This window comes from Peromyscus maniculatus, chromosome 3, assembly GCF_049852395.1.
Source record: "Peromyscus maniculatus bairdii isolate BWxNUB_F1_BW_parent chromosome 3, HU_Pman_BW_mat_3.1, whole genome shotgun sequence".
Lineage (NCBI taxonomy): Eukaryota > Metazoa > Chordata > Mammalia > Rodentia > Cricetidae > Peromyscus > Peromyscus maniculatus.
In genome coordinates, this window is record NC_134854.1 from 73,173,279 (window position 1) to 73,196,050 (window position 22,772).

Sequence of the window (22,772 nt, forward strand, 5' to 3'; positions counted from 1 at the left end):
GGAGCAAATTAAAGTAGCTAAAACGTGCCAAGAGAAGCCATAAAGACATCCTAATAGTTTATTTAGGTAACAGTGTTGCCTGTTGTCTAAGAAAGGGGAAAAAAGAACCCAATGGTATCCTCGGTAACTGAGCGTGTGTGTGTGTGTGTGTGTGTGTGTGTGTGTGTGTGTGTGTGTGTGTGTGTGTGTGTGTACAGTCATCACCATGGCAACATGTCCACAGTGGACTAGGATACGAACAAAGGATTTCTGTCTGTGTGTGCCAGGTTTTGTTTTCCTAAGCCTAAGGTTCTGATAAAGGAGAATATGGGAGGAGAGGTATGTGCGAAGTATGAAGGAGGGAGAATGCCCTGGGCAATAAAATGAGTCATGGGAGTCATGAAAACTTTCCAAATGAGAAGTCCATACCCCAACTCGAGCAACTGATGAAAGGATCACCTTTATCTCCCGACTTTGGCAATCTCACTTTGGAGGGAATATTAAGTAGGCCAAGGCTCTTAGTGGGCTAAAACCGATACTCACTGGGGTGGCACTTAGGGTGAAGGCCTCTGCCAGCACCACAGTCCTCTCTCTTGCCCTGTTTCCTCCCATTACTAAAGCAGCCTGAGAGGACGAGGCAGGAAAACACCATTCTGTTCCCCAGGATCTTACTGCCCTCTAAAAGACAAATGAAGCTCATTGTAGGAAGAGGAGGGGTTTAACTCTCAGAGAAAAGAACAAAGGAGCAGCGCCCCAAGTCTAAGGGTCAGTCAATCTACAGGGACAAGCACCACATCCACTCTCAGGGACTCTGCAAGGCTAAGCGAGGACTATCGGATAGGAGGATGCCTGCACCTACTCCCAAGAACTCCACAGGGCTGGGATGGGCCCACTGTAGGAACGGGTTGGCTCAACTGAGGACATCTCTACTTCAAGCTGTTCTCTTGATGATATTGACCCAGGAATGCCGTGATGATAAATTCCCAGGAGGCACGTGGGGCAGGAGCCTGAATTGATGTCTCAGAGATCTCTAGGATGCTGAGAGGAGGACAGACCCACAAAAGACCTTCGGGTGCTCGCACCTCACCTATATGGAGTCTCCATATTCAGAGTGAAAGCCAGATGCACCCAGCCAACACAAAGAACTTTACCAGGTCTCTGAGCTGGGCTGGGGCTTTTCTCACTACTGTTCAGCTTCTTTAAAAAGGTGTCAGGTCAACCTGATGAAAAAGAGCTGTAGCTACAAGTCCAGTGGGCATATTTATGCAAACATATGCCATTTGGGAGCTTGTACTAGGGAAAAGAGGATAGAGTCCAATCAAAAAAAAAATGGGGAAGAGGCCTGGAGAGATGGCTCATCAGTTAAGAGCATGCATTGCTGTTGCAGAGGTCCTGGGTTTGATTCCCATAGGGTGTCTCATAACCAACCACAATAACTCCAGAGGCTCACACGACCTCTTCTGACTTCAATATAGGGGCACTAGACAGGCATGTGATACACAGCCATACATTTAGGCAAAATGCTCATACATATAAAATAACTTAAGTCTTCTGAAAAATAGTTTTCAATGGGTAAGAATAAAGCCCAGTGCATTTACAAGATGATCCCAAGAAACGTCTTTTAAAACTCCCCATGAAAAAGGAGATGCTGTTTGGAAAAGAATGGAGGGAGGCGTGCAGACCACAACAGACCTCGGAAGGAGCCAACCTCGTTTGCACTGGCGCTCTCCTACTCCAAAATGTACCTTTGAAAGGACTTCTTGGTTTCTGGTGGAGGGTTTTCCCCATGCAAAACAGGAAACAGCACTATCCACCTCTCAGGAGGCCATAAGAAGGAAATGAGGAAATGAGGCTAAGGCATCTGGTTTGGACAGAACAGACAGAGCTGAGTCCCATCCCTTCCTCCCCTTGGCTTCTGCAGCCCAAGACCTCTATGCCTCTTTCAACCCAAAGCAGTAAGGATTGTAAAGAAATTCAACGGTTATCATTTCAACAAACCACACACAATTGAGGACGTACTGTCTGTAAACCATTAAAGCAGCGTACTTCCTCTGGAAGAAGATACACAGAGAAGGGGCAAGTCGCACATTTCATCACCACGGGCTGTCCCCTAAAGCAGGATAAGGAGGGGCAGATGGCTCAGTCTACCATGGACTTGCTATGTTAGAAGGAGGACCCGAGTTCAGATCCCCAGCACCCACACAGAGGCTGGGAGAGGTGGTGTAGGCCTGCAATCCCAGCACTGGGGAGATGGAGACAGTTGGGTCCCTAGGGCTTGTTAGGCAGCCAGTCTAGCTGAACTGGCTAGCTACAGATTCGGTGAGAGGTCTTGTTTCAACAAATAAGATGAGGAGTGACTGGGAAGGCACCTGACCTCAACCTCTGGCCTCTACATGTACACATGCACACGCACACACATGCACACACATACACACCAGGTTAATGAGAGATGGGAAAGCATGGCATATAACTCTGCTACTTGTTCAGCTATCAGGGCTGGGGTCTGCACTCAGACACTTGGCCAGGTTTGGCTTAAAAAACAGGTTTTCCTTGCACAGCTGGAAATAACACTCAAAAAGACCAGAAGGCATACAGTGCTAGTTAATTTGCAATATCTCAGTAAAGCAGATAAATTGTGCCCTAAACTGGCACCAGAAACCATAACGGGGTACCCATTTCTATGCTATGGTAAAAGAAACTATTCTAACATAGGCGTGGGCCTTTTCAGAGAATACCTCACAACACCTCCACTTCGGACACATCACGTGATCAGAAGGACAGATTTGGTGATGTGACTTAAAATGCCTCAGAACAGAAATTCGGGATCCGAAGTGTCTGGAAGCTGGTTTGACGTGTGGTAACCTCAGACACTGATAAGTGGCCCTGAACCTGTGTGAAGTGCTTGCTGATCTTTCTGAACTGTCTGGCAGGAACAACAGTGTCTGACTGTCCCTGGGGTGTCTGAAGCTTGGAGTCAAAGTCTTCACTCTGGCACCGGAAGGGCAGCTCCTGGCAGAACATGGTTCACTGTAGCCTCTCCCTCCAGGGAAGACAGGGGTCGTGAGTCTACTGAGCCAAATGCCTGCTCCACATGGCATATCCAAACAGAATGCCCTTTCTGCCACCTGCTCCTTCCTGGTCCTTCCGAGGCCACTTCAGCAAGGCCCATGTGCGAAGCTGTGAAACAGGGCCCAATGCTTGGCCGTGGTGCCCAAGTCGGTGTCCGAACCACTCATTTGCCGCTATCGCCTGAACAAAAAGTACAAACCCACCACCACCAGTCACCCACAGAACTGTGGAACCCGGGGTGAATTCTCACCCAAAGCAAGCATTCTTTCTACAACCACTCCCATAACCTCCGCTGCTCCCTCCCACGATAGGAACAACATTCTGACTTATTTGCTAAACTACAGTTTTCCACCGTTTAGAAGTGAAATTTATCTCACTGTCATGTCCACACACTGCTTCTCATTTCTCCTCTGTAACTAGAGAGAAAAGGTTTAGCCAGCTTCCCTCCATAATCTACATCAGACAGACCACCGCTTTCACCTCCCACCCCGCCACTTTCACCTCCCACCCCTCAAACTAACAGCCGCATCTTTTTAAATATAGGTTTACTTACTTCGTGTGTATGTGTGTGCCTGAACGTATGTATGTGGCCCATAGGCATGCAGGTGCCCAGGGAGGCCAGAAGAGGGCGTCAGAACCCCTGGAACTGGAGTTACAAGTAGTTGTGAGATGCCCTAAGCAGGTGCTGGGAACTGGACTCTGGTCCTCTGAAAGAACAGCAAGTGCTCTTAACCACTGAGCACTATCTCCAGACCCTAAGCAGCCACATCTTTATTGGTCATTTTCCACATGTCTTCTCCAAGCCTTAGTAACACAGATGTGAAACTCTCGTCATCTGCCTTCCTGCTTCCCTTACTAATGGACAAGATTCAGTGTTCAGACAGGATATAAGGCTACAGTCACGCCCTTGCCTTGAGCACACTGAAACTGTCACTGTTGTTCATAGGTCTGCATCTTGTTTAGTTCTTAAGACAGGGTCAATCTATGTAGCCCAGGCTGTCCTGAAACTCCTGCCTCTGCCACCTTGAGTGCAGGATTCTAGGCATGTGCCACTATTCTTAGCTACTGGGCCCTGACTCTAGAGACTCTCACATCTCTCTGTCTCTGGCACCAATGTCCTTACAGTTCACTAGGACTGGCAACCAAGGGGAAATACTGAGAAGCTGGGCTTGCTTCTCCTGAACAAGTCTCTTTTACTTCCTTTAACCGACATCTAAGAGTTCACCATCTTCTCATGCCACTGTCATTATTAAATTCCACTGTGCTAATGTTGATCCGCTTCTGGAGAGTTCTGAGAGTCATGGTCATTGTTTAACACATTCCCAGGGAGATTTATGTATGCACTCTTTAAGACACATGGCTGGTATTCTCAAGCCTTCTTCTCTTACTCTGGACCGAGACTTTCCTTTCACGGCTGTGAGATGGCAGGTGTTCCTGTGTTCTATCAGACATGTGCTTTTCAAAGGTCGGTCCTGGGACTAGCACCATCAGCCTCGCTCTGGAGTTTACTTGAAATGTACAGTCCCAGACCCCACCACAGCCTACAGAATCTCAAACAAGGGTAGAACTCAAGGGCCTGGTCCACCCCGTCCTCCAGCTGGTTTCGATGCACAATCAAGCATCACTTGCACAGACTGACATTACCTCTTCAGCATAAACTCCTAAGTATCTGCTATTTATTTCTCAGGAGGCGGGAGGAGACCCTGGACACCATTCCAAGGCACATCATTCTGGCTGCCTGTTTATCCACTCTCTAAGCCAGTGGTTCTCAACCTTCCTAACCCTACAACCCTTTCATATAGTTCCTCATGTTGGTGACCTCCAACCATAAAATCATTTCATGGCTACTTCGTAACTATAATTTTGCTAATGTTATAAATTGTAATGCAAATATCTGATATTCAGGATATCTGATATGCAATTCCCAAAGGGGTCACTGCCCACATGTTGAGAACTACTGCTCTAAGCCATGGGTAGAAATATCAGTTCTGTATGCTTCCAACACCTGTTCGCTAAATCATGAGGCAAGCCTTCCCCAGAAAACCAAAACACAGAATTCTGAGATGGGCCAAGGCTACTACCTTAAATCCTCCCTCCCCGCCTAAGTGACACACTTCCTCCAACAAAGCCACACCTTCTAATCCTTCTCAAATAGTGCCATTCTTGATGACTAACCACTCACATATATAAGGCTATGGAAGTCTCATATATAGGAACCATTCTTATTCAAATTCCACAGTACCCAATCACCTCTATGGTACTGAGAAATCTTTCCCTCCTGGCCAGGGAAACAGGTCTCCCCCTCCAACCCTCAGGTTTAAGCTTGAAGAAATAAGAGTCCTGTATCTGTGGCATTTTGATGACTTAATAACATAACCAGATAACGAAACTAGGTTGACTGTGCACATCTTAAGCAATACCCAAACTGATCCCTGTCCTAAGTGTGAGCAGTTGGCCTGCTGAATTAGAGTACATTCTTCGAAATGGATGGACCGAACTCTGTGCAGTTAGGATTCACCCTTGGATGCTGGCCAGTGTCCTTGGAAGCTCTAGCCACACCAGCCACTCCTCCAAGGTGAAACTGAGGTAGGAATGTCTTCTTATAAAATCTCTGAGGATCCCAATGCCCAGCCAGGGTTGAGAATAATTAGTCTGGGTTTTCAGAAAGTCCCTTTCTCTAACAATCCTCCCTGCAGCCATCTACATCAGGGCACCTGGGACCAATTTCAATCACCGTTATCCAGTGGTTCTCCATCCAGCTCCCAAGAAGATCAGGGGAATCCTGTCCTCTGCTGTGTGTTGGGGCCAAACTAACTCTGGATCCCTTGACTCCGCTGGGCACCTGCCTCCTGCTGCCCCAACATGGTGGGTTCACAGTGACGTTCCCCATGCTCAGCCTGTGCTTTCCAATTAGCTCTCCTTAGACAAAAAGATGGATAAAGAGGGAGGTTAGAAAAACCTGATTCACTGTTTTGTGAAGAAAAGGAACCCAGCCCGGAAGCTTTTGTTTATGGCCTGGGTCTGGGCTGCAGGCTTGTAGAACTGCATTCAGACTTCTCCTCTTGTGGGCCCAGCTCACTGCAAACATTAGCTTCACAGATATGATTCTAGCATGCCTGTACAACGATCCCGGGATTTTCCCAGATTGTGTGCTGGGCAGGGGATTTTCCAGTTCCTCTTAAACACATATTTGTATGTGTGTATAATACCTAATATGTTTTGTGTATTTAGTTTTATTGTGGTCAGAATACTTGATGTGAAACTAGGAGGCCCGAGGTGTACCACACAGGCTTATTAACTATAAGTACAAGGTTGCACACCAGATCTCCAGAACTTACCTTGCAAAATCACAACTCTGTAGCCACCAGTAACTTTCCCAGTTACTTTTTTTACGCCTCTCGGGCCCTGGAAACCATCACTTCTATGAGTGCAATTATTGTACACATCTTACGTTAATGGAGTCGCCCAGTATTCCTCCTTCGGTAACGGGCCAATTTCACATAACACACGACACATTTTTGCCTACTATAAGACTGTTCTGTTCCTATGATAGGCCACACACCAGCACTGTGTTCCTGATGCATTCACCTGCCTCTGGGTCTTAGGTAGTTTCTACACCTTTGCTATTGTGTGCAATGCTGCTGGGAAGTAGAGGTGACTATCCTCTTAGAGCCAAGCAGCTCTTCCTGTGGTTCCTTTTTTTTTTCTTTTCGAATCACGTGGGCATTTACTAAAGTTTTGTCCTAATGAATTCTTTCTATAAGATTCCACTCTTGGCAATCTTACGTACGCCCAGAGTTTCTGAGAGGCAGCTGTCACCCAGCCCTTTCCCTTCCATCCAGAACACTGCCTGCTGAGTGACCATGCATTGATTCCTCCACCATCAAACCTCCTGACTTCCCAAACAACCACCCCTCCTCACCCCAACAAACTCCCTTTCCCAGACCCCCCAATACCATAGAGTACAGCTCTCCCTGACACTCACCACCTCCAACTGGCTTCATACTCTTTTATTCTCAAAACTACCAATCCATTTTTGACCCCCATGAGGCTTTGCAATTGACTCAACTTTTTCTCTCATTACTGCATCTTATAGCCTGGTGTCCTATTCACCTTCCAGGCTTTCTCTCCTGCTCCAATGCACAGAGGATGAGTAGAAATTGCAAGGCCACCATGTAAAACTTGTCTCAACACAGCTATATCGAAGGCTTTGGACTCTCGGTCTTGGACACTGAATGGACACTACTAAACGTGTGGGTTGTTTTTTGTTTTTTTTTTTTTGTTTTTTGTTTTTTTCCACCTGGAAACAGGTATTGACCACAGGAAAGCATCACAAGGTTCTAGGATAACTGAAACACCAAGCCTGGTCTTTGGCAGATGCGAATCCACTATATCTTAGCTGCTCTTACCAAGACTCCATCTACAGAAGCTCACACTCATAAAAGCTCATGGTATGCAATCTTCCCACCATTGCACCCTTTATCCTCACTCATCTATCTTCACGGAACTCCTCCTCACCCACTTGATAGCTCCCATCTGCAGAGATATCCTCCTCCTCGGACCATGTGAGCCAGCACCTTCTCCACGAAACCTTCCATCCACCGCTCCCTATCCCCAAATGGCTTTGTTTCCCTTTTGGACTCCAGATTTACTTTTGGTCTATGAAAGTATCAGTCATGTTTCCTGTACTTTGAGTCACACTTTGCATCCTGACTGCTAGATGCTGGTGTACATCCCACTTAGAGACTGCATTTTATTTGTCTTTACACTCTGTAGAAAAGTTACTTACAAAGATGGGTATCAAGACTCGCTGAGCGGGGAATACATCCTCCGTGCGGGCACATGTATTCCCACAGGCGCATGCCCCACTTCCTGTCCACTGGAATCCTTCCAGGTTAGACTGGGGATTAGAGAGTCTCGTGGATATGTCTTCCTTTTCATGCCCCCTTTCCTTTTTCTGTGACCTCTCTGAAATGTAGAGTACTCAGCCATGTCTAAAGCATCTTTCTTTACTGAGCTCATCATCTCTCCCTGCCACTTTATGTCTCTGGTCAATGCTTCTCTGTGGGGCTGAAATGCAAAGACGTAGCCCCTATGTTATTTTCTCAGTCTTCTAAAGACACAAACCAGAAAAAAAAAAAAAAAAAAAAAAGCTAGGAGCTTCTCAGGAATTGGCAGAATGAAACCTACAGTGGGAAATTAGCAATTGACCCTCCTTCTCGCAACCCATCTGACATTCATTTGAGATCTGCCGTCTCTAAAACCATCTACATCCTGCCTAGGGATGCACAGCTCCCAGGACATCTGCAGTCCTCTCCTTCCTTGTACACATTATTCTCCACTCAATCACGTTTGAATGTCCTTCCTCCTTCTTACCAATTTTCCACTCAGCTGATCAGGTCAGCAAACCTCCTGGCAAGCACACTTGCCCTTTGATGCTCATGGCCTGTCAGATGCTACGGACTACAGTTTCCTGCACACCCTTCAGGGCAACTTCCAGTCCACAGTCTACTGCGGTAGAAACCACTCGGTGCCTCTGGTCCATCCATTTCCTACCAGGACACAGGGCTAGGTCTAGAAATGAAAACCATTGCCTCTGGTCACCATCCCAGCACAGAAGTAACTGCATCTGGACAGTCAATGAGAGAGAAACAGAATTCAATCCTATTAAAGCCACTTAAGTTTTGAGTCTCACAGATTTAGCACAAATGATGTCAGCCCTATGAAGGTAAAGCATCCCTTAAAATTAGGACTCGAGTTACCTCTGTGGCCCTCAGTTGGAAGTACCAGCCACTTTCTCCCTAATTGGCTTCTAGGCCATAAATAGGATACCCTGGGGATGAGATTATTTGAATAAGAAAAATTTTCAAGTTCTAGGTGTATATCATGCTTGCCTGAAATAATCCCACATTTTCTGAATAGGGCTGACAGTGGAGATCTACTCCTCGGTCAACAGTGAAGATCCATCCCTCCAATCAGATGTGTTCTCCAGTAGACCAGCATCCTTCCTGCTGCATGGATCACCCACGTGGTCCCAGGAGCCAGAACAGATGAGGATGATTAAACATTCTGATTGGAGGAGAGGAGTCCCAGGCTGAATGACGGTGCCTCTAACACCTGAATGGAAGAGTCAAGACTGGACCATTCTCCTCTTCCTCCTAATAATTTTGGTTATTACCCCTTGTTTTTCCATATCTCAAAGGAAACATTTGTGAAGCTGGGTGGGATGGCCCAGCCTATAGGCCAGGCCGTCTGGTATACCAGGAGGATTGCTCGTTTGAAGCCATGCTGGGCTTCACAATGAGACTGTCTTCAAAAACAAAACAAAACAAACAAACAAAACAAAACAGGATCTGTGAAGATACTGCAATGAGTAACGTGGAATAAGCCTTAGCTCGGTCCCCAGTGTCTATGTTAAGAATCACAGCATCACACCCCTGTAAGCCTCACACTGGGAAGGCAGACAGAGAAGGACCCCTGGGTCTTGTGAGCTCCAAGCTCAGTGAGAGACTCTGTCTCAAAACAATAAGGTATGGAGTGCTTGAAGAAGACACTCAGCACTGACCTCTGGGCTTTACATGCATGTGCACACATACCTGCACACACACAAACACACAACACACATACAAAGAAATAAACAAAAGAGGTATGTATGGGGCACCATGGAATAATAAAGGATGTCACGGTAAAAGACAGGAAGGCGAAAGAGAGCAACCACCCTGGGAAAACATCCATCCATGGTGCATGGAGCAAACACCAGCTGGGGCACACGGCCACACTCAGCCCTCGGCATAGGAAAGTAGCTAATACAAGTGCAATTCCAGGGTGAGACCACTCTGATGAAGGAAAGAAGCTGCGCATGTGTGAAAGAAAGCAGAGCACACCGGCTGCTGGCAGGTGTTCTAGGTGGAAGTCTGGAAGACGGGGTGGGACCTAGCTAAATGGAAAAGAATGTGCAGGGCAAAGGCGGGAGCTGGGCCACTTCCTGTGACATTTCTCAAACCTGGCTTCAGGACAGGGTCATCGTGGTAAGCTACAAGACCCCTCAAGTCTGGCCACACTTTATATTGATTCTTCCAGATCCCCTGGGGATGGGATCGAGAGCAAGATGAGCTTGGCAAGCTCCCCTGGCTGTGTCTCAGGTTCCCAGAGGGCTGGGCTGCAGGCTCACGTGGTCTTCCACATAGAGGGGATAGACTTACTCACTGAGCTGCCTTCTCTTCCCGGGGTGCTTAATTTCACTTGCGTGTCTAATGCCAGACCTATGCCTGCGGCATCTAATTTATAGCAAATTGAAATGCAAAGCAGGATGTGACTTAGCAGTTTAAAGGGTAAGAAGAGAGAGCACCACCCAAGGACCCAAAATAGCATCTGGTGGTTTGAACTGTATCAGTGGGTGGCTCTGCCCTCCCTTTACTGGTGCCTGCTTAGGGGAAGCAGGACAGGGTTTTAACAATCGGCAACTGCAAGCTGCCTTTTATTAGTTAACTTACAAGAGTACCAACGGAGTCACTACAAAGAAGGAACATACATACACTTTTGAAAACATCTCCATCACCTATGAAAACGTCCTTATCATCTTTGTGGAGACGTAAAAACCTCAATGAGTAATCCTCTATTGCAAGTGCTCAAACGGGAAACTAGATACCCCAGTGGGTCACGGATCAGGTATACACATTTCACGTTTGTTCTCCGCCCACCTGAGACTCTAAGCTCGAAGCAAACTCTGGGAATGGAAGCTCCTGAGCTGTACGGTGCAGGTATTGCTCCGATATTGCCAGGGCCATAATAAGCCATACCTTGTGAAGGCAACACAACTGTGTTGAATGTAGGTGGCGAGAAAGAGCCACAGAGCAAGTTTTACACTCAGCAGAAGGACAGCTGAGAAGCGATGAACAGGAGATGCTTTTAAAGTGCTCAAACTGGGGTGGAAGAAAATGGAAGGAAGTAGAAATAGAAGGAAAAGGCGGAACAAAGCAGAAGAAAAACCTGGAGTGGATTTTGGCAGCTAAGAGCCAAAAAGTTAAGAAGACTCTAGAAGCACCTTCCGTTAGCGCCGAGAGTGCAGCTGGTGACGCTCTCCTCTCTGCAGTGGAGTGTGCGAGGTGCACGGTGCGGGTGCTCTGGCTCCCTTTTCATTTCGTCTTGGGTTTCTACACCACGGCACGGGCTTGGTAGCCAGCGGGTTGTTTGTATAGCAACCAAAACACACTGCGGTTTGGTTTGGTTTGAGATGGCCTCATTATGTAACCCAGGCTGGCCTTGAACCTGCAGTCTTTCTGCCTCCCACATGCTGGTGACAGGGATATATGCCACCTCACTCATATGATGTCCCCTTGATCCTGGTGTTGCTAGAAAAGCAGGAGTGATGATACCCTGTGACCTCCAAGACCTTGTTAGGAATGGCAACACAGTTGCCATCTTAGACCAAGACGCTTTGCCTTGGTTACTGTGTTAACTGTAACTGGTTACTTGGTTACTGTGTTAGTTTCACTCACTCCTTGCTAGCAAATACCTGATGGGGCAGGGCCAGAGGACTAATCGGGTGTGAAGTTTACTTTGGCCCATGATTTCTGAAAGATGTCAGTTCATCACAGTGGGAAAGGAAGAGTGGCAGAAGCTACCGTCCACACGGCACAGAAAGGAGAGGAAGTGATGGCTGACACGTTCAGAGGCCCACCTTCCAAGCCCTACCCACTCCCACCAGCCCTCCTAAAGGGACTTCACCCTTCCTAATAACACCACGAACCAGGGACCACGCATGAAACCCCGGGCGGACACTTCTGATTCCAGCCACCGTGTATGGGGTAGCCAGTATAAAGGCAACACAAGGGACGGTCCATCTGGAAACGAACCGAGACAGCCCCAGCTCATGCCAGCATCAACCCCACACACATGTGAACATGTGTGAATGAGCGAGTCGTCCGATGATACAGTCCCTAGCCGACCCAGAGTACCAGCGGACCCTGAATGGCACAGAACACAGCCCTTCTGAGTCCTGCCCAAATTGTAGATCCGGGGGCGAAGGAGATGTCATCACTCTTGTAGCTTACCAACCTGTAGGAAGCGACCACAGAAAGGAGAATATTCATCCCGCCATACCCATCTAAAACGGCACCAAGAGGCCACGGATAAAATGAGTTCCCGCCAATTGTTCCAGGAACTGCCCTGCTACCGCACTCCACCACAGAAAACTGGGAGTTTGTTTTGTTGGAGATAGAGTCTCATTATGTAACCCAGACTGGCCTTGAACCAAGAACCCTTCTGCCTCCCACACTCAAGGTTACAGGAATGTGCCACCACACTCAGCTTTATCTGAAGACTAACGTTTTACTCATCACGTTGGTGCATACTTATAATCCCAGCAGCATTCAGGAGGCTGAGACCAGCCTGAGCTACATAGTGAAATCTGTCTTCAAAAAAAGACTCTTGTTTCCTTAGCAGCTGGTAATGGAACTGTCAATTCCGACCTTAAAACAAGCTTTATATTCTGACCATTACTACCTGCCTGGCAGTGCTTATCAGCTCCTCCGGCATTGGAAATACATATAAACTTCCTTTCAAACTAATGTACTTAGATTTCTCTGTCCTAATCAAACTTCTAGAATAGTTACTTTTCCTATTGCTGAACTAAACACCTGACGAGAAGCAACTTACAGGAAGAAGGGCTTGTTCTGACTTACAGTTTGACAGTACAGTCCATCAAGGTGGAGAAGGCATGGCAGCTAAAGTGGCTGGGTCCATGGCAGTGGGAGCCTGAGGCTGCTTGCCTGTTCACATCTCAGAGACTCAGCTCAGCGGGCAGCAGAGAGGCAGGCTGGAAGTCACAATCGGCTACAACCCTCAAGACCTCAATGCCCAAGCAACCTACTTCTTTCAGCGAGGCCCCACCTCCTAAAGGTTCCACAACTTTCCAAAGTGGCAGCATTGGCTAGGGACCAACTGTGATACATGAGCCCATGAGGGACATTTCATAATCAAATTGAATCATCCTGCCACCTTGCCTTTGTTCTCTAGACATGCCAGAGGCCACTCTGACCTCCACATGTGTTGATGACTGCAATTCTAAGTCCTATTTACTCCAAAATAAAACATTTTGCTTGGAGATTCATCTCTATGTAGCTTTGCCGAAGTTCTGGGATGTTTGTTACACAGCACTATCTAGTATCAGGCCAGCATCCCTGGCAGGCCTCTAGGCTGGGCAAGTGGAGATCATGAGACTCTGGAACCATACAGATTATATGTAAGTGGGCAGCTACGCCCACTCTCTTCACCACAGACCATCAGGCTTCTTCCACCAGGAGCAGCCTACTCCTGCCTTCTGGGTCAAACTCTGAAGAGAGCTCCTTGGCCATCAACCACAGGCCCCACTTCTGTCCAATATAAGTCCCTTAGGTGAAGAAGCAAACATGTTTCAGTACATGGACCCATTGGCAGATCAAAGTGAGCATGTTCTGATAGTGACTGACAGACCACAAATTAAACTGAAATTCAAGACTGGGTACAACGATGACGTGGAAAGCAGGACCCTTAGAGCTATCTTTAGACTAGATCCCACGTCTGTCAAGTGCTACGTAGAGATACCTCCACAACAGTTTATGTCCCAACTAGCAACTGAGCCTTCGAAAAAATGTCTTAAGACATCAGGGTTGGTCAGTAAGGGGACAACAAAGAAGAGAACCCAGTTCTGTCCTTCCCAGTAAGGACTAAAGTCACAGGGAAATACGGAGCGGAAGCAGAAGTTCTAAGTGAGGACTGCATTTAAGTCACTGTAAAGAACAATTCTATTGTGAACTCCAGTCAAAATCCCCATTCCACCCTCTGGGAAGAACATGCAGGCCTTGGCTGAGGGTTATCTAGTAAATCCTGTACTGCAGTGATCTAGTCCCACCCCCTGCCAGGAAACCCTGAAGGCTGTATGTGCCCTGAATTCAGAGGATGCCAACAGGGCCACAGGGAAAGCAGAGCTTCATGGTGTCACCCTGGGTGGAACAGATGAAGCCAAGGGAAGAAGGGAATTGATGGAGAGCCATTCGTCAGAACAGAGCGAACACCACACAGGCTAGGAAGCCAAGCCCTATGTGTGGGCCAGGGCTACCCAGCAGGACCCCAGTGATGCGGACACTGGAGCCTAGAGGCACCCTGGCCATCCACTGAGCTCTGGATACGGGGCCTATGCGACGACGCACTACATTTATGTTTAGTACAATTTAAAATCATTTAAATTCTAGGCAGACAGTTTTAAAACAGCACTCTAAGCCAATTGCCGACTCTCCTTTTGGGTTATTTTTTGTTGTTGTTGTTGTTGTTGTTGTTGTTTGCACAAATGAGAACACAGGGACACCCCTGCAAGCTTCTACCTCTCTCCCTCTGACACAGCCAATGGCTGAGCACTGCTGAGTCACGGCCAACTCTAATGGCTCAATCTTCAAGTGTTAATTCACACCCAGGCAATTTTCTTTCCCATTTACTTTACTGGAGAGTTCAGATGAAATAAAGGGTAAAACATGATACTTGTTTTCCGTGTGGCAGCCAGAGATTTTAACTAATAAGTCCCCCAAACACTCACAGGTACTTCTAGCTCTGTCAACACAGAGATAACAAAAGCTATTTAGAAATATTTAAAAAAAAAAAAAAAAAAAAGCATGGCATTCACGGGCCATTTCAGAATGTTCTCTAAAGAGCGTGCATAATTAAGACAACAGCTTGCAATCCAAGGTGCAAGACTGTGTTCCAGAACAAAGACAACAACAAAATTTGTCAGTTGAAACCATAATTACCAGCTGCCAACGTGGGGGTGGATGAAAATATTTACCCTTTTCCATTATCTTCAGATGGCAACAAAAACCTGCCCTGGCCAGCCAAGAGTCTTTACAGCAAGGAGAAGGGCAAGGTGCCCGACAAGGATCCCTAGGCACTTTACATAGTCCTGGACACCCAGAAAGCTGCCCAACAGGCATCATTTGATGTGGCAGACACAAATTCACCAAGAAAACAGCCCGTTTCCCAACATCCAAATTTTTCCATAATCTGGTGCCCAATTTCCAATCCAATTTTCTTTTAGCCACTGCTCAATCTATATTCCACTACTGACTCTTAGATGTTTCCCCATCAATGGACTAAGGATATGGCTCAATTGGCAGGGAACTTACCTTTCGTGCACAAGGCCCTGGGTTTTGTCTACCCACATACACATATATTCCAGGCTATACCAGGCATGGTGGTGCATGTCTGCAATCCTAACACTCTGCTGGAAGTGGAGACAGGAGGATCAGAGGTTCAAAGTCACCCTCAGCTACATAGACAGTTCAAGACCAGCTTGGAATACATGAGACTCTGTCTAAAAAATAAAATAAAATAAAATAAAATAAAATAAAATAAATAAAATAAAATAAAATCTCATTCAAAACAGGCACCCTATAAAAGAGGATAAACTGTCTTTAGAAGACAATCTTTCCAAATATGGTCAATAAAGGATGGGGATGTGTAGTTCAGTGGTAGAGTACTTGACCAGCATGCCTGTGGCCCCTGGGTTCCACCCTCTACACTAAACAAATATGAGTGACTATCCTCAAAAATGAAGAATTGGCTGGGCGGTGGTGGCACACGCCTTTAATCCCAGCACTCGGGAGGCAGAGGCAGGCGGATCTCTGTGAGTTCGAGGCCAGCCTGGGCTACCAAGTGAGTTCCAGGAAAGGTGCAAAGCTACACAGAGAAACCCTGTCTCGAAAAACCAAAAAAAAAAAAAAAAAAAAAAAAAGAAGAATTCACAAACTCAGGGAATAACACAGTCAAAAATTCTTTTAAAAAATGAAATCCACCAAACATCAAATTAGTAAACTAATAAGCCATGGTAGAAAGGCCAGTGGTTAACAGTGCATTGATTGAGAATAAGAAGTAGGAGGTAGCTAGGGGTAATTAGAGCCACCGACATCAGCAAGACATGACATCCGAACAGCACTAAAACCAACAAGTAGCAAACAGAAGAAAACAGGCGGGGATGGACACGAGGGCACTGGACTGTTTATCATGACATCCATGGTCTCAGGCCATCCTGCCCCCCACTGGCTAGGCAGTTTCCATCCCTTCTGAACCCAAGAGAATGCAGTCTTATAATAAAGAACTACTTCACAGAACATCAGGCATTCTTTCTCTTTTGTTAAATTCAAGTAAAACAGACACACACACACACACACACACACACACACCAGAAGTTTCATTTTGGATCATAGACTTTGTCTAGAGTCAACTTTATTTCTCCGTTATTTCTCCATTCATCTCTCTATAGAGAGGTGTGCTTCGGATACATATTCACTGTGGTGATTTGGGGTGATATTTGACATTTTCCTTGAAACCTTTGCTTCCTATTGATCTTTCAAAAGTAAGGGCAGACCACTGAAGTGAAAACAAAAGGGAAGTCACCTTTCGGAGCTGTGAGGCTTCTCCTGAAATGTTTCTCTGATGCCCCATCTTGTTTCCCCCCCATCACTTACCAGCCTCGGGCCCTCACTCAGCCGCCTCACCAGTCTCCTCACTGGCTCGCTCTCTGTTCTGATGACTGCGTCTCAGTTGTCAGAGAAATGTGACAGGCCACATGACGAGGTGTGAGAGGCCGCCCAGCAGCACTTCTGTGGCTAAGCCGTCCAATGCAGTGATGCAGGTGAGTGTTGATAAGAAACACAGTGGGAGTTGACTCTTCTGACTGAAAGTATAAATGCAAAACTGCCTCCCCCTGGGAATCCCAACCACACTGCTATCACATCACAACGGTGTCTCTCTCTCTCACACACACTCACACACACACACACACACACACACACACACACACACACACACACACACCACAGGCTAGTAGATTTACGGGAAGTGAGGCAGCCAGACCACTAAGACATCTTGTTGCTGTCATTTCCATTTCCTCCTCTCCCTCTGCCCCTCCCCACCTCCTTCCCCTTTGTAACTTTTTTTTTTTAAATAAATAGCTCCTATTAGAAGAGAATGGGTGTGGGTAAATGGAGAGAAGGGGGAGGAGTTCTCAAGAACTCAGAGGAGTCTGTCTGTCCCTACTCTTGAACTGGACATGGCTTTCTCTGTGGTAGAACTCCAGGAGGCATTCCAGTCATAGCACGCTTATCGGTCCCCTGAACTATCGTTGGTTGCCTGTGTTATATGGTTCCACGGCAGAAGTCATCAGTTTGCTCTTCATGGGTCCGGCTCCACCCGTGGCTGCCCTCTCCCCTGAACTCTTCAGGAGTATCAGGACAAATGCTGTAGGATCTTTCGAATGCATTACACTGGCAGCTGTCAGAGACCAAACAGAACTGGCTTCCCAAGCAGCAGGTCAAAACCAACGGTAAGGCTAGGTAGGTGTCACGGCCCATGCCCATAATCTCAGCACCCAGGAGGAGGAAGCAGGAGGATTGCCATGAGTGCAAGACCATTCTAGGTGATATAGGGAATACCAGACAGCCTGGGCTACAGAGTGACACCGTGTCTCAAAAACAAAAACAAAACCAAGTATTTATAGCCTAGAAATTATTTTACAAGTGTTATGTGCACATACCCAGAGTTAGATCAGTTTGGTCCCAACTCTTTTTTTTTTAATACTTTATTTAACTTTATATGATGTGCATTGGTGTGAGGGTGTCAGATCCCCTGGAACTGGAGTGACAGACAGTTGTGAGCTGCCATGTGGGCACTGGGAATTGAACCCAGGTCCTCTGGAAGAACAGCCAGTGCTCTTAACCACTGAGCCATCTCTCCAGCCCCACTGGGTGCAACTCTTAATTTAAGTTCTTAGTGAGACCTAGACACAGTCAGCTTCAATAAAATGTACTATCACAAATGACCCAGTCTAAAAACAGCCCCCAAAAGACCAAGAAACCAGACTCCATACTCAAAAACAGAGGTCTTACCCTGCATGGTGATGATTTAAAATGTGCCCTGCTAACTGCCAGTCCTGGAGGGCTTTGGGTGAGTGGGGTGTCCTGCTAACTACCAGTAGTGAGGGGCTTTGGGTTGAGAGGGTAAACAAGACCCCAGTGGTACCTTTGGGGGCTGCTGCTCCTACCCACCCTCTTGAAGATACCGTGTAACCCATCTTGACACACTACAGGCTCTCAGAAACCTACAGGAAAAACAGCAACGATAACCACAAAACCCAAACGGCTAGTTTGGATGAGCTCATTCCTAAACTATTCGATACTACAATCCGCTCTTTCAGGTAGCACCCACTTCGCAACGTGCCTTCAGCCCGACACTTCTGCCTTGCTTTCACATGCAATTATCCTGAGTCCAAGGACAACTCGGTCCCTGTAAAGGTAGGTGGTTTGCCTGTGACGACCATGATGGCTTAACAAGCAGAGGCACCATTGCTCGGCCATGAGTCAGGCTCACCTCCGCCAGTAATAACTCTGGGGTAATCTTTGTCCCGAGTTTCCTGTCTAGACTTGAATGGAGAATCAAGGAAAACCCTGACTATTGCATGAAGTCTATCAGCGGTGTTTGGAGACGGGGCATGCTTCGCTGTGACCACGCCCTCCCTGAGCATCCCTCTCTCACATCTTTGTCCCTATCTAACTTCCCTACTTCCCATTTCCCCATGTATTTTAGAGTTTATTACTAAGAGCCAATCCTTTCTAGTTGTCCCAAATTGCCTTAAAAAGGACATATCCGGATGTCGTAAATGCAACACCATTTGGGGACAGTTGTGCCACTCAAGGAAGCTAAAAATGTAAGTCAGATGGAAAATTATCCCACCAAATTTTGTGAAAAATACCCTCGTACTTAAACATTCATACAAATGTTAGTGGGCTTACTTAGAAGATGTACAAGCAATCAGCATTATATTTCGTCAAGCAAGTAAGAAAATAGGGTCAACATCTGGCATTCACTTAACAAAAGTTCACCAAGCAAGCACTTACTAAAGGTCGAGCAAGGTGCGATGGTTAACCAATCCTGATTGTCAGCTTAGTAGGCTTTGGAGTCACCCCAGGAGACAGGCCTCTGGATGTGCCAACCTGGGTGTTCCCACGGAGATGTACCTGAGGTGGGAAGACCTACCACAGTGGGTAGTGCCATTCTTCATCCCAGACTGAATAAAAGGGGGACATAAACAAAGTACCAGCATGTGTCTCTCTCTGCTTCCTGACTGCAGATGTGATGTGGTCAGCTGCCTCCTGTGCCTGCCGCCACGCCTTCTCTGCCGTGATGGACTGTGCCCTCAAACCGTGGGCCAAAACAAACACACCTTCAAGTGTCTTCTGCCAGATACTTCGTCACAGGAATGAGACAAGTTAACTAGTCCACTCGGTTCCAGGCACCGCTGACCAACTACCACCACACCCCAGGAGAGGTACAGATCCCTTAAGACTTAGCCATACCTTGGAGAAATCGGCTTCTCTGTGGAAAAAGGCTGGCGTTGTGCCAAGCATTCAGAACCATATAACAAGGTAGAAGGAAAGTTTATCTTTGAGAAGGGGACAGAAGAGGCAGCAGGCACATGTCTCATGCCTAGCGGGTCTGGGCACCATGGTAGATGCTCTCGTGTGACGTTCAGGTGCCAGCGTTATCCTTTGGCCTGTGCTTACGCTTTGTCTTAAGCTTAAGGATCCAAATGGTCAGACCTGTAGAATACATCCAACTCCATCCAAATCCACACCATTTACAGAATAATGAGGTCGGACCTGAAAGTGAATTTATGATCACTTCAAAGTACCATTTCTACTATGACTCACAGAGACAGAAAAAGAAAAAAGCCTCAAAACACGCGGGGGTTGAAGAACGGACATCAATATCACATCAAAACGTAGCCCTTCCCAAACCAAAGGGCTCACAGTTCTGATTCTGAAGTTACTACAGAGCTGCAGGAACCAGAACCGTGTGCTGATGTAAGGTGGTAAATATAGATCAATAAGACTGACAAACCATCATATTTATGGTCCGGCTATTCTTTTGTTGTTGCTGCTGCTACTGCTGCTGTTTTTGAGACAGGGTTTCTCTGTGTAAGGGTCCTGGCTATCCTGGAACTTACTCTGTAGACCAGGTTGGCCTCAAACTCACAGAGACCTGCCTGCCTCTGGAGTGTGGGATTAAAGGCGGGTGCCAACCCTACCTGGCCAGCTAGTCTTTTATCATGAAGAAAAGAGGTTTGTTATGATGCCTGGCTGCAGAAGTACCAGGCAGAGGCCCACCTCTGGTGGTGACTTTTGATGGCCTAGAGGAACACAGGGCAAGAGATGAGAGAGTACTTAGGCATGTCTAGGGCCAATTAAATGTTGTCAGAAATACCAAGACAAATTCAACAAATGATAGCTGGACACTGTAAAACTGCTGGACATTGTGAAATCTACAGACAGAAGGGTGAAGTCAAATGGAGTTAAAATATTATATAATAGCATATAAAAAATTAACTCAAAATGGATGAAAGACTTACAACTAAAAGCCGAAACTGTAAGACGCTTCCTGACTTTGGATGACATCTTAGTCACCGCTCTATGGCTGTGAAGAGACACCATTGCCAAGGCAACTCTTAGGAAAGAAAGCATTAAATGGGGGCTGGCCTGCAGTTTCAGAGGATTACTCCATTACCATCAGGGCAGAGAGCATGGAGGCATGCAGGTAGGCGCTGGAAGAGTAGCTGAGAGCTACATCCTGATCCACAGTAGAGAGATCCTAAGCTTGGCACAGGCTTTTAAAACCTCAAAGCCCACCCCCCAGTGACACACTTCCTCCCACGAGGCCACACCTCCTGATCCTTTTCATCTTTTCAAATAATACCACTCCCTGGGGACAGGAGCTTCTAGGGGCCATTCCCATTCAAACCACCACAAATGAGGGGAGCTTTTCTTCACTGGGACACCTAAGTACAAGCAATAAGTGGGGGATAATGAATTAGAGTCCGTTAAATTAAAGACCCCAGTCTTCCAAAGGGTGACATCAAGAAGCGGAGTCTAAATTAAAGACCCCAGTCTTCCAAAGGGTGACATCAAGAAGCGGAGTCTAACCCCAAAATGAGGAAGTTGTAGCTCATGTGTTGATGAAGTTCAGGGATCCAGAATGTACTAAGATAAGCCGTGTTGACAACTCAGCAGTGTAAGTTCAACTTTGAAAACTTTGGAATAACTACAGTAGACATTTTCCCTAAAGAAGATACAAATTGTATAGACACATAAATAAATGTTCGGCCATTAACAGCCATAAGGAATATAACTCCAAACCACAAAGATATAGTGTCTCTAAAGTGGCTATAATTTAAATTTTTCGCATTTAACAGACAAACATGTGTAATGGAGGAAAGTCAAGAGAGGCTCCTGACTTCTGAGTGGGACTATAGCTTTGTAGTCCATCAAAACACTGAAAACAGAGTTACACATGACCCTGCAATTCAGCTCCTAGACACATCCTCAATCACATGCAAACATATCCACCCAAAATCTCATACAAGAACATTCACAGCAACATAATTCGCAATACCCCCAACGTAGAGATTAGATGTTCTTAAAATCCCTTGAGAGTTTCAATAAAGCTTTGAAAAATCCCACCAACATCACTTTGAAAGAACATGCTTAACTTAGAAAAGGATGAACTTCAAATCAACACAGAAGCCTATGACTTCTGGTCAGTCTGTACAAAGCTCAGCATCTCTGCCATCTGGGAGTCTGTGGAAATGAGGGGTGAAATAACAGCCGTCAGAGGTCAAGTCAGCTTCAACACACGAGCAGGCCCACACAAATGACCAGGCCACACAGTCATCCTGGGACTCTGCAACTCATCCCCTCTTGAGAAGCAGCTCAACAGTCACACAGAGAAACTTGGGGTTTCCATGATGTCAAAGGCTTGCTTCTGTCTTGAGAGGGACAAGTGCTTAGATCTCTGCAGGTCTAGTTGCATGCCATCAGGGGCCCAATCAAAACCCTTACAGGATGACTAAAAGCCAAATTTGGAAGGGATGTTAAATGGATCTTGCCGCTCTGCAAACCATCGGTGGACCTCTGATCTGTACATTTGCTTTACGTTCAGCAGCAATGTTAGTCAGCATTTTAAAAGGGGAAAAAGTTACCACTCAAATTCTCAGAAATACCACCAAGTAGATTAAAATAGATACACAGATGCACAGAGATTCACACAGGCCAACCCTTCACTAGTCAGATTCATGGTACAATTTAATGAACTCTGAATTCTATCATCTCCAGTCAAAAGCCCAAGATAAATAGAGCAAGCACTCATAATTCCAACTTTTGAGAATCAACTGTTTGAAACTACTTATAGCACAGTTTTTTCACAAAAGTCCACTGGCTTGCGGTCACGTGCCCAGGCCAAGGCCAACCTGAGCAGCTGCTGAACTGTACTTGAGAGAGAGAGATGGCAATACCTCTTTTAGGGGAAAAAACACCTTCAAGTTCAACTTCACCCTGCTCAGAAGTGGGATTCTGGCCACGGCTTCAGGAGACAGAAAGAACACACACCCTGTCTGGTCCCAAGAACTCTAGGCTGAAGGGAAAGTGAGGCACAGCCCTTGCTGGAAGCCCCCCGACTCCTGGTTCAACCTAGAAAACTCCACAAGGGATCTTCACTGGCAAAGGCTCATGGCTTTGTACAACCACCATAGTTCTAATTTCAGCCTATTTGGAAATGAAAAGAGACAAGACTTAACTAAACGGGACTTTAAACTACAACATTCATAGAGCAGGGCAAACTGCTAGATTTCTCAAAACCCGTACAAATAC

General features: G+C 46.5%; 1 protein-coding gene across 13 annotated transcripts in view; it reads right to left on the reverse strand.

Annotated features, from left to right (window-relative positions):
* The window catches only part of Osbpl3 (oxysterol binding protein like 3), a 185,858-nt gene that overhangs the window by 101,225 nt on the left and 61,861 nt on the right, over window positions 1-22,772 (reverse strand). The window contains exon 1 of one of the 13 annotated variants that reach the window (XM_076566784.1): window positions 16,542-16,791. The exons of 11 other annotated variants lie outside the window; for them this stretch is intronic. The gene's annotated coding sequence lies outside the window, so the exon portion shown is untranslated. Of the gene's footprint in view, window positions 1-12,731; window positions 13,458-16,541; window positions 16,792-22,772 lie in introns of those variants that run through there. One more of the 13 variants, XM_076566786.1, reaches the window with a different exon arrangement.